Genomic DNA, 13,662 nt, shown 5'->3' with positions numbered 1-13,662 from the left:
TTTAACAGGAGCGGCCAGACAGGGATTCGAATCCGGGACCCTCCAAACACTAGCCGCGTGCTCTACCGACTCGAAGCTACTAGGTCACTGATGATCGATCCAGTCTAATCTCGCTACACAAAATTTGCATGTTTGGGGACGATTTATTATTTTGTTTAATAGAATGAATACTGTCATATGTAATGCTATGACTGTCCTTACTGCGTCAGAATGATTTATCAAATTATTTGTTTTTCACTCCACAGTCATCTAAAATTAAGTATTGATATGGTTGTTGCATACAATTGCTACTCAGGAACTACTGAATGGATTTTGACCAAATTTTGCCATTATTGGTAGTTATTTTGAGTTTCTATTTAATCAAGTTATTCAACGTTTTGTAATATTCCAATAGATGGGTCAATCAAATAATGAGTATTATGAAATAACTTTAGAAGTGTTGAAAGTCAAAATCATGGGGATTCCGTTACAGCAACTTTTGTTGTGTCCAGAGTACAATTTAAAATCTTGGAAATTATTCTTTGTTTTAATGAAATTTTGATGGAACTGATGTAATTAAATTCAACTTAATAGCTTCCTTACATCCATATAAAAGGGATCGATAGCAAAACATTAGTGTACTATTTATCCCTCCATTAATATCTTCAAAGTCAATGGTCACAATATGAAGATAGTTGACTATGAGTACTTTTCAGCGGTCAGTTTTATGTCCAGAGAAATTGAACCGACCCTTTGGGACTGTTGTAAATAATCTACTCAGTATATCACATATGAATAGATTTAGTGTCCACATCACATTAATCCAGGTCATTTAACCACATCCCCATACCCCTAGGGAGTCAGCTTTACATCTGAGGTTATTCCCCTTGGTTGTGATGCTACTTAAGTGTCGCTATCTACCGCCCGCTGGGGGTGACACCCGATATCTTATAGAAGAAATTCTGTCTTTACAATGGTGTTGTTGCTTTTTCACGCCAAGAGATTTTAATAATAACAGGTAATACAGACATAATTTAGGATAAAAACCATCGCAATATGATGAACAGTTTTATCGTTTAAGACGGTGGAGGGTAATGATGCGAGACAGATTACCTTCATTCATTACAATGTTTAATTTTCACAACTGAACGATTCTGCATTATCAGTGGCTAAGTTAATCACTTTCTAAACAGATAAGCTGAAAATGTTGGTTTTGCCTGACAAATTCACACCATCCATTATAGCCGCCATTATGCTGTTTTATATTATCGTCACAGTGACGGGTTCCTCTGGTCGGAATATCTCGCACAGAAAGTGATTGGACGTTATAGAAAGAGGACTGGATGTCCCACTGTGGACAGAATGAACTGCATCATCAGCGTGTGTACGTACCAAACCATGCATGAAATAGGAATAACTGGTTCATTATGAAAAAAGAGCATCTAAAATTAATTTAATACTTGATTGACTGATAAAAATTGAAATTTATGTTTTACATTTTTTTCCCTTCAGCAGCTTATTTTAACACATTATAGCATCATGATCGGGTCATTGGCCTTTTGTCTGTTCACCCAACTCTGTTTAATTCAAATTAACACTTAGTGTTTTGTACATTATTCTTTTTACCGTCATTGGCACTTTTGGTGATACAGACTCTGATTACATCATTTGTGAGATTTACATCATCAATTTGAGAGAAAATAATTTTCTTAGGTAAAAACATGAAGGAAATTTTCAAGCCAAGAACAGATAACTCTATGTTACAATCAATACCTGATATTAGGAGTATATAATTCTGCATAAAAATACTCAATCTTAAGTTGTCTACATATTGGAAGAGGTATTGATTATAATGAGATATTCTGTTCTTTTTTAGCTCGCCTATTCGAAGAATAGGGGGAGCTAATGTTGTCACCCCGACGTCGGCGTCAGCGTTGGCGTCCCATTTCACGTTAAAGTTTTTGAGCAAGTTTCTGTTTCGTCAATTGTTTAAGCTTAGGTCATCATAAATATTTATGATTTTATTTTCCTAATGTGTATGGATGCTGAACGTGATAATACAACCAATTTGGGGCCCTTTAGGGGGGTTTTGAGTCGGTTAATTTGTCATATTTCCATGTTAAAGTTTTTGAGCAAGTTCCTATTTTGTCAATTGTTTAAGCATAAGTCATCATAAATGTTTATGATTTTATTTTCCTAATGTGTATGGATGCTGAACGTGATAATGCAACCAATTTGGGGCCCTTTAGGGAGTTTTTGAGTCTGTTAATTTGTCATATTTCCATGTTTAAATAATAAATACTTGAACATCAACTTCTTCTGAATAGGCGAGCTTTGCTGTTCTCCAAAAGCTCTTGTTCTTAATTAGTAATCAACATATGATATATAGCAGTCCACATTTAATTACAAGGGCAGATAACTCTGCTCAAGGGTGAGGAAGATCTATGTCTGTCTTAGGTTTTGGCAGAAAAAAATCTAAACTTTTCGTCTAGCTAGGTCCTTGATTTCTGAAGGATTAAATTGGCAAAGTGTGTTTTATAAACAATGTTAAGTAAATGATTATTTTTTCCTGTCATTTCTGTGCTCAAATGAGATAAAGCCTGTTAAAAGCATCAAAATTTTTTACGTGTGAATATTTTAGTCTGACATAATGTCTGTTTGGCTGTTAAAGTGTTCTGCGTCATAAACAAACACTTACAGAAATTAAACAAACTAATTTTGTTACTACGTCTGCTTTTGTGTGGTTAACATAACACAGAAAAAAACCCATGTAACTTTGTTTTTCTGCGTCAGATTTTGTGCGCGAACCTCTAGGATTTCTGAGGTTGTTTTAAATGTTTTTCTTGTCTGGGAGAGAATGGCTTGAAGGGATGTTTAAATGTTTTCCAGTATATTAGATATGTTAGCAGTTCTGGTTGAATTATAAGCTGTTTTAGAATAAACAAACATCTTTCTCTGTAGATATTACATTACCAGTTTGTTATGGGAATTTGGGGGGAAGTCAAGAAGTAAGAAATGGCTTGGTTGATGTTAATGAAAGCCATGTGCTGAGGGAAGCCCCATGGCATATGACAATTTACTCTGGAGAATATTGAAAAAACACTTGAGCCAGCGACATTAGGCCTATATAAATATTTCTGCATTCCTTGCTCTGAAGTAATGATGTGTTAGAGGATGTTTACAGTTGATTGCATATTGGGTTCCATGATTCGGTCTTCAAAGATTTGTCAACTTCCATACATAATGTATATGTATGAAGTTATGAAAATAAGTTATTTTAAAGTTAATTAAAAAATGCAATATTTCTAAATTGTTGTCTGATTACCAGAAATGTTGATTATTAAATAAAAGACTTTTGGAAGTGCTGTCATGTTTTTGATTTGGAAATGAATTTCGAATTACACGCAAGTTAAGCTGATACAGCTTTCACATACAGGAATATTAACTAATGGAATAATGCACTGTTAGCTTGTTTAAGATTAAGAACAAAATTTAAAAAATGATGTAATGTGCTGATAAAAATCTAAAATGGAGAATAATTTAATCATTTTATTTGTTACACTTAAATCCTATTGCTTGCAGTTTTTCTTTCGTTATCCAGACTTCTAGAAAAAGTAAGATTTTATTTGACAACTTGCAGAGGCTGAGTTGGGGTGTTTGATAATAGCAGCAGTGTCTTTGTGGGAGGGAATGTCATAGATATCTGTCCCTGGGATTGCTCAGCGAGGGGACGGACAACCAGGTGCATTTCAGGGTCCGTAACTCAACGCACCTGTTGGCATTTCTTTCTGTTGGATGTCAAAACAGCAAAATACTGGAAGAAAAAGGGGTTTTCTCTTTACATTGTTGGTACAAGCTAAATTTTTCACATACAAGTGAAGTAATTTGCATTCTGTTAGTCTGTATAAGGCATAATGGAATACGAAAAGCTATATCTCAGTGTGACTTGAACATCTGAACCATGTAAAGAATGGGAGATTATGGTACAAGTATGTTTTCTGAACTTCTTTTCTGAATTTCGCTGCAATTTCTGCATATTTTCTTAGCTTTTTAAATATGTTGTTTTAAATTACCAACTGGGAAACTTGATTTTCCTAATTTTGAAAGGAAATGAAAGCATTATATAACCGTTGAATTTTAAGTTTGAAATGTTAGAAAATGAAATTTTACTTTGATTCTGAGAGTCTGGAAATCTCAAAAAAAGATGAGAAATATTTATGTTTATCTTTTCAGGATCAAGAATACCATGTTGATAGGAAATAAAATTAAAAACAAAACCAAAAAACATCATATTTGACATCTTTTCTGGGTAGGAAGGGAGTCAAATGTTCATGTTTGTTTTTGCTAGAAATATAACACACAAATCAATTGTGATAAGTACACAGGGGAAGAGAGAGAATTAGTTCGATAATGGAGAGGAACGTGACGTGAATTGACGTTATAATGATTGTTGAATCTGAGTCAATAACTCTATATGCTAACGAAGTCTGAGTATAAAACAATATTGACACAGAAATTAGATATTTTATGTTTTGAAATTTTTTTATTTGTTATCAAATTGCAAAATCCAATTATGTCAACAGGTGCCCTGGTTTGTTGGTGTGAGGATGTGACAGGTAAAAGTCTTCGGGGTTTAACATGACTCCCTCGGAGCCAATCAGCTCTTGTTTTCACAGGGAAATGTTTGATTTGTACTCTAAATGCCGCTGTACAGCCCTATTGGTTTCAGCTAGACCACCGGTAGACTGTTTAGATAGTATCATTTCCAAGTGTTAGAGGTTTGGTGGAAGAGAGAAATCCAATTAAAATGTATAACAGGGTTTCTTTAAGGGTCAGCACTATAGCATCAACTCTTTACAGTTACTGCTAATAGCCATTCAATAATCTGTAAATGGATAATGAGAAGTGAAAGGGGTTAATATCACCTTAACAGTTTTTCTATTATTTTCAAACAAAGTGCAATTAAACGATATCTTATTTTCAAAAAAAGGTTTAAATTTAGAGCAATGAAGATCCTATAGCTCCAGACACAACAGATTGTTACCACATTTTAATCTACCGACCTTGACCATGAACATGACATTTGACCTATTTTGAAAAAAAAAAAATTTGCTTCAGTTTATCAACTGTATGATAGTAATATTAGACTAATAGTAGTAATTTTCATATTTTACAATTACACTGACTATGTTACACAAGTCCCTATGCATCAGTTTTATATTTGGACTTCTTGGCAGTGACCTTTGACCGGTTACTGTAATAACTTTATATTTTGCTCAATTTCAGCTATGTAATTCTGAATAATAACTCAAGCTATGCTGGCTACTTATAATTGTATGTTGTTGTGGCTTCCTTAAGTCTCTTTACATTATGTACATCTGCCATCTAACCTCGACCAGACATAGCATTGATAAGCCCTTAATTTCCTGATGATATCGTAACAACATGTGCTGTTAACTTGTAATTAAATGCTGTACCAGGATATTGCTGTGTAACTTAGGATTGCTACTGTGATCATTTACCCTTGACGTAACTTTACGATGCTTATTAATTAGGATAAAAAATTGACTCGGTGTTATCAGATTAAAGCTCTCCGCTGATCTATACAGCTGTATAACTAAAGACATCGTCTCTCTTATAACCCTGATCTCGAGAGATGCCACCAGTATTTTTACTGTTAAAGACACAAGATCACCAGGATGATCAAACAAACAGTAAATTATCATTATTGACTGATAGTGTGAACCAAGGCTCGTGTCAAGATTAAATGTCTTTAAAGTGTAAACTTTTACCATGAACAATGGTTTTCTTTTTCTTTAATTACAGGTTAGCAAGTGTAGCTATCACAGATAAGATTTCATGAAAAGGACCAGTCCTTTTTGAGGATCTTCAAAGTACATCAGTTTTAGGACATAACTCTAAACAGTCGTACATGTAGCACCGTCCCTTTTACAACGTCCCTTTTACGGTAAGCACTTTCTTCTTTCTTTATTCCGTACCAGTCAGGGCACAGATATCATGTTTCTGGATCCATTTCATGTTTTGAATAATTTTCCAGTATATTATTTCAAACCATCTGTCAAATATTGTTATATGGAGGTATTGTGTTACTTTGGAAATTTTGCTTGTAGATGATTTATGAACTGTTGTGGACATATAAAACAAAAAATCAACAATTATTTTGAACTCATATTTTTTACTCTATACAGAAAAATATCTTTCCATATATCTCTTAGGTTGACACAGATAAAAAATAAACATGAAGATGAACTGTCAGTGGAGAACTGATGATCAAGCAGGACATTTTGTACTATAAAACCATCTGCATCCAGAGCTCTCTGATTTCAATTCTTGACTTGTATTAAACTGTCGGCTTAAACTTTTAAAAGCAACTGAAATTAAACTCTTACAATTATTCAAATAGGGCAAGAAATTTATTTTCAGGTCTAGTTTTAAGTGTCTGAAATTAACATTTGTAAAGACCTTCTCAAACTTTGCCGGTGTGTCAAATTAATTTCCTTTTTGTAAAGGATTAAAACTCAAATTTCAAGTGGAAGATTTTCTTAATTTCTAATTCATGCACTAGATTCAGGAAAAGCCAACATTTATTGCATTAGAATGAAATGCTACAAACACCAGTCTATCACATAATCGCAAATCTTATGGAAGGGAATATGCTACCAAATCCTTTATAATTTGAATGCTGTTGTATTCGTTTTCTTCATGAAGGACCTATTTCAAGATTTCCTCTTCCACCACTGTTTATATTTTAGGAAGTAATATTTTGGTGTACCCAACTGTCTTTTTCCATTCAAGCCTTTTATGTACAGTTAAATCATGTTAACCTGAAGTATACTTGAATTATATATATACTTGAGTATAAAGAATGCTTCAAAATACTTGAAATAAATATAAATTGTATAGTGAATACTTCAAAATTCTTCAAATTCAACCGAGTACTTGATTTATAAATACAAATTTTAATTTGAAAGTTGGTGAGGTTCATCTGTACATATATACAATTTACATAATATTCACTTGTCTTCAGGTGCGTTGTACCTTATATCATAAGATTCTTAAGCTTAGACTGACTATTGCTGACTTACGTAAAAAAAAAAATGTATATTTATATTTCTGAATTTTCACTTGAATACAATTTTAGTGTAACTGATCTCATCCAGTCCTAAGTCGAGCCGGATCGTTCATACCTACAGGTGTCCAGACTGATTAATACAGATACACATTTAAATCGGCTGTTAAACTTGAAGTGGCTGTCAATTTCAAGTGCCAATTTCAGTGTATTCCACAAACAGATAACCAATAAGGTTTGAGGAGATAATGCTGTGAAATCTGTCCACTCGGTCATACCTATCAAACAGTCGTTTATACAGCTCAGGGCCTGTCAGTTTTCTTGGTCAACGCCTTGTGGTCATACGGAGGGGACAATCCCGCTGCCCTATAAACCCCCCACGCTTTACATACGTCGATTGTTCCGTGTTCCTCTCATTAACCCTTGGAATGACCGTGCATACCTTGGCCACCTAAAGAGCTACAATTTCTCACACCTATTTTACATACATTGATGATTTTTATCTTGTTTGGAGTGTCGAACAGTTTTGTCACGCTTCTTATATTTGATCAGAACTATTTACTTTCGCTAAAAGATCTTTTACTAGTGCATAACTTGTATTAAAAAGTCGTTACAGGTAGTTCATATTGCACACTTATATTCCAATGGTAAATATTTTTTGAAGTGACACGCGATAATTGGTAGATCCTGTTCCTGTATTTAACATACATTGTCAACATTTCATGTTGTAATTGGAACACAAGGGTAAGGTGTGAATTTGATTGCAATCTTTTCAGTATTTTTTAGTACAAATGATAGCGTTTGGAATATTTGTGTACATCCTATTAGCAAACAAGGTCTCACCAGTATTTCACCAGTCCAACATCAATAGAAAGCATATTGGCTTGGCAGAATGTATAGTAGTATTTACATTAATGGTTCAAAAAATTTAGTTGTGTTTTAAGTAGTGGTGGGTCGATCATCGGATATAATCGATTGACGACTTGTTAGAGCCTAGCTTCCAATGTCGATGATATGTTCTTGTTTCCCGTAACCGATTAATCGGATAAAGTTCTCGGCCAAGGGACATAACCCAGACCCTTCCTCACTGGGGCGAACGCTGATCATGAACTCAAGGCCAAAAGTAAGGCGGTGTCAAGGGAGGCATTAGGAAAGATAAAGTCAGTTAGGAAGAAGAGAAAAGATAAGATCCTAAATTTAGTCGCCTTCACGATCATGCAATAGGGGCAGCAGGTACAATTCTTACGCCCTACCTGCAGGGCCAACTACCAGTCTACCACAACACTACTGTAGTATAGGATTATATCAAATATAGTGTGCAAGTTCATGCAAGTAAGCTATATATGAAAAAATGACCTGTTTCTGAAGTTACAAATGCAATATTAACCTGGATTTCTAAAATAGAAACCTGAGGTTCGGAAACATTAACCTCCACATCATCATAAGCCAATGAGAATAGTGGAAAAACAGAGCATACCTGATATATACTGGTATATAGATATTGGTTTACAACATGGAAAGATTCTTGGAATAAAAATTTGCATTATATTCATTACCACAAAAAATATTCCATCTAAAATATACTCTTTTTGTTGATTACTGAAATTGGATGCCTGAACATGTAATATTTTGATGCTTAAATATCAAAACGCTGGGACAAGTTCAGATCATTATATGATGTTATTTAAAACTTTACTTGAAATATATGAGACCCTGGTCTGTTTATATAAATCCTGACTCATTCTGTTTATATCATTTTTTTAATCAAGAAGCAGAATTTCAAATAAAATTTAATTTCTAAAACATGTGTTTAAATTCATTTTAATACCAATTTAGTATTCCGTGCAGTGAATATTGCAGTTATCTTTAAAGACGTAATTATGTAAATTTATGTAAATAATGTCGGTAGCGGAAGTTTCAGTGCAATGACGTTCATATGTTTTTGATTCAAAGATAGAACTTTGGGGGGTGTAATCATAGCCGAGTTTTAAAGACAGGTGGTTCATGTAAATGCATGTATTGGTTTCTAAGGTACAGACATACAATATTATACATCACACTTTACATGCAGATTTAAGTTTTAATTTTTGCCTTTTGACACACACAAAAGGCCCAGAGGACCTATATAACATTGGCAATAGACATTTTCATAATTTACAATTTCAAGAAAGCTATCTGAAACTCAAAGTAATCAGTCTAGAGTACCAAAGAAAAATTAGGATTTATAATGAAAAACAAGTGAAAATGAAATTATTGGAAGAAAGGTGACAACCATCCTCAAAACTCCAGGGGTTACTATCACTCTCATTATATCCATGACAGTGATAGTAACCCCTGGGATATCATGGATGGATGAGAACAGATTAAAACAGAAATGGATATATGTCAAATAAGTGATGCAGCCCTTTAGGCCTCTTGTTTCTCTACTAGGTTAAGCTAGTATGTCCAACCTTTTTTCCCCCTAAATGACTGATAGGGATACCTGTATGAACGATGTCCTTTTCATAGTCGCGACTCATCAGTCTTTGATTATCTATTGTGCTGGCCCTATATTATAGTTATTATATTTAGCCCAGGTGAAGAGATCTTGTGACTATGAATAGAAAAGAAAACACATTTGACTATATGAAGGGTTTTTAGTCTGTTATGAGGTGTTGTGTTACAATCATATGGAGGGTAGGGGGTCGCTCAGGCCATCCATCAGGGCAGTCGCACTATTCACCTGGTTACCATGGTAACCCCAAGACAGGTGATTTTGACCGATTGGACCTGTCAAGACTGTAATTTAATGAGTCTATTAGAATTCATTTTTACCCGTTTTGGTCATTATTTAAACTCATTTGCACTTTATGAAGGAGCCGGTTTGAAAATGAACCTCAGCAGATTAACTGCGTATACATCGCGCCTAATACATCATCGATAGAATCATTGTTGGACCAAACAAAGATAGTCCGCCCATAATCTTATCACACCAGTCATTAGTGAAGCCTCTAATCTAAAATATGATATTGGATTTACTGGAGCTGGGTGTCTGATTAAACAGCTCATGTATGTATACCCCCATCCCCCAATATAAGATTAATGTGGTCTGATGATATTAGAAGGCTCTTCTGGGGTCAGTTAGGGCTGGACATTAGCCTGTGTTGTCCTGCCAGTGGCCTAAGTAATGTTTCTGGTCACTTGATTTTGGCATATATCACCTATTGTTTATTTCATGCATTACAAAGCTAAAGATATTGATTATGTCCTTAACAATTGATTTTTTTTACCTTCAGAAAACTTGCAGTGGTTTTGAGCCCCAATTGCTATTGATTTCAATTTCTGGATACTTAAATGTATTTTTCTTTCACCTAAGCCAAAAAAAAATCTTTTGATCTAAAATTGATTTCATGACATTTTGATCAACAGACCACCTAAAAAAAGCCCACATGATTTAATATTGATGTGATGTCATCCTGATTCTATTGAGGATTTCCATTTCAATGTCAATTTCTGAACACTTGACCATGTTGTGTAAAAGTTATATCATCATTTGATAGTTTCCTGGCGTTCCAATTTCACAGAACACCTGCTTGGGGTCAGAGGTTGATCATGAACCTTGATTTGTGTGTATAATTACCCTGACAACACACCACATCAGTATCAATTAGATCTCTGACTTGTAAAGGGAGACTACTTGGACTAGATATTAAAGATTTTGTAATAGATTATAATGTCAATGGCATGAACACCGATGTACAGTCATTAACACTCACGCCGATCACATGATGTATCGAGCCATTCATTGATGTTGTCCAATGATTCAGTTTGTGAATATAGTTATGACATAACATCCATAATGTTGAGGGTTTGAGGTTAGCTGTGTCAGTTCCATTTCCTTTATTGACAGGTGTGTCTGAATTTTAAATAGATAAAAGATACAGGTATTAATACAGGTGAAATCAGGTAAATACACTTTTAAAATGTTTTCTTAACTCTGTGATTATGTGTGACTATTTAATTGTGCGAATGATTCTGCATCGTCACTTGACTTTGTATAAAGTTTCTTTACATCACATCACATGATGACAACTTAAAATAAATCGCCGTAACATCTACATACAACTGGCGTTCATTTTAATGCCATTTGTATAAGAAATCTGTTTAAGCAGATTAGTCATATAGTGAAAAAAAATCAGTTTTAGGTTTCCACCTTCTCTGACAATTATACTTGGTGTATCTATCTGGTTGGTTCTGTTTTGTTTATTAAAAAACTGTTAGAAGAAAAAAATTATTTTAATCTGCATAAAATTTTAGGATGAAGTCATACTTGCATCTTAAACCTTTTTGTAGCTTTAGCTTACATTAGGTGCAGGAATTATGCATGAAATATAACTTGTAATTTAATCCATTTAAAAAATAGGGTTCTATGATGAATTAAAAACAGCAGCATCTCGAGGGCTGTTGGACAGGTATCAGCCAGTTTGATACCTAACACTTCCATCGCTGGGGAGACGGCACCATCTTGTATTACCTGTATGGTAATTAGGTAATTTAATTACAGGTGTGATGTTTAGAGGGTGTCTGCTATTGTACAATGGCAGCGTGGCACTCTGTATATTTCTCTAGAAGGTCACCTTGGATTTTTGGGCTTAAATATTTGTATGTCGATTTTTCCTTTCAATCTAAATGTGGAAAACAAATCTTATTTTACTTAAGGTAAAACAATCTGAAATTTAAAGTACCATTAAATTAAAAATATCACAAAATATTATGCATTCTATAGGAAAGTACCAGGTATAGCATAATTTGAAAACAGAATTATCAGATTGATCAATATAAAATAAAAAAAATGAGACTGCAGTCAAACCTGTTTATAAAGACCACTCAAGGGACAAATGGAAAATGGTCTTTATACACAGGTTAAAATGGATGACAGTTGGCCATTAGGGACTCATGAGAAAGTGGATGGAAAGCAGATGGTATTGCATTACTGTATTTAATACTGATATGGTTTTTGATAATGTTGAATAATGTCCCAATAATTAATTTCACTCTTAAACAAAAGAGGGAATAAATTCATAAGCGAGTAGACAGAGAACTTATGATATAAATGCACTATAAGATATAATAATATTTAGTGGAGACCAAATGAATGTCTGATGATGTTATGACCTTGACCTCTCCGCTGACCTTACAGCTTTGCATTGTGACCTACAGAGGTCAGAGGTAATATTACATACTGATAAGATGTCTAGTCCAATTGTCTGAGTACTATAATGACTTTCTGATGAAGAAATCGTCTGTCTGATTTAACTTCTACAGGAAGTGAGATGACAATGAAGTAATAACAATTGGATCAGCCGGTAAAATGATGGCCTCAGGGTCTTTAATGAACCAAAGTAGGCTTTATTTGCCTGGACATTTGTGGCAAAAGCAAATTTTTTTTTATTTAGTCGTTGTATGGTCTTACTGTCCAAATCTCAATTTTCCTGTGTTCAATTTTTAGGTATCACTCAAACATGGACATTGAAGCTATACCAATTCTTTTTTTCAAGGTCATAACCAATGTTTCATTTCAATCATTACAGATACATGTACATGTTTGTATACATTTTTTTTTTCTGTTTGACAAAATAAAGCTGCTAGAATTACAAAATGACTTTCTATGGTGTTTTAGAAAATTGTCAATGACACGTGATTCAATTAAAGCCAATTCTTAAGCACTACCATATTTAGAAATGGTCCTTTTTATATCTCGAAAAAAAAGTATTCATATAATCACCTTGGACATACTGGGATAACCTAATGCTCAAGGTCAAAGGGTTGTAATGTGTTGTTATGTTATATGTAGAAATGGCTTGAGAATAGCCAAGAGGCATAGGGTAAACAGTAATAGTTTTTCAAGGTTAGAGGGATTTGGTGTTTTTGAAATTTTTACCTGCAAGCTAGAATTTAGGGGATGGCAATTAACCATTGGCTTACAGTATTTACATGCTGCTATCGTCTTGGTAACACTGTAGAAGAAGGATCAGAAGTGTGATCGACCCTGGACCCACCCTATTGTATAAGGAACAGTGACCTTGTCAGCTAACTAAGGCTATCCTACTATGTTTTGTTTTCTAAGCTGATAATGGGGGGAGGGCGAGCTGACCAAGATTGATCACCTGTTCTCGGTACGAACTGTCACCTATTGGTTACGGAGACTGTGTCGACCCTCGCTCTCTCTTTCTCTACCCTAGCCCACTGTCTGCAAGAAGAGTACAAATAAACTCTGAATCTGTTTGTTTTCTCTTCAATTACACGAAGGGAAGAGAAAACCCGGTGATTTTGCTGTAAAAGGGAGCCTGTGTTTGTCAATCATTGCTGTACACCTATCCTATTCTGTTGACAGCGATAGAAATCCGGCATATTTACGGAGAAATGCGCACCTTTTTAAGTTTGCCTTCCTCCTGTGTCACTACAATTACCACCTACAGTGTCACAGGGAAGCTGACAGGTAGCCGTCTCCTCCATTTTCTCGTTATCTCACCTGAGCACAGGTATGTTCAGGTTAATTGATTGCCATGACGATACTGTATAAGGGTAGCTATGACACCAGGAAGGTGTAGTGT

Source organism: Argopecten irradians, chromosome 7 (assembly GCF_041381155.1).
Source record: "Argopecten irradians isolate NY chromosome 7, Ai_NY, whole genome shotgun sequence".
In the NCBI taxonomy this organism is placed as follows: Eukaryota; Metazoa; Mollusca; class Bivalvia; order Pectinida; family Pectinidae; genus Argopecten; species Argopecten irradians.
This window is presented reverse-complemented; position numbering follows the sequence as displayed.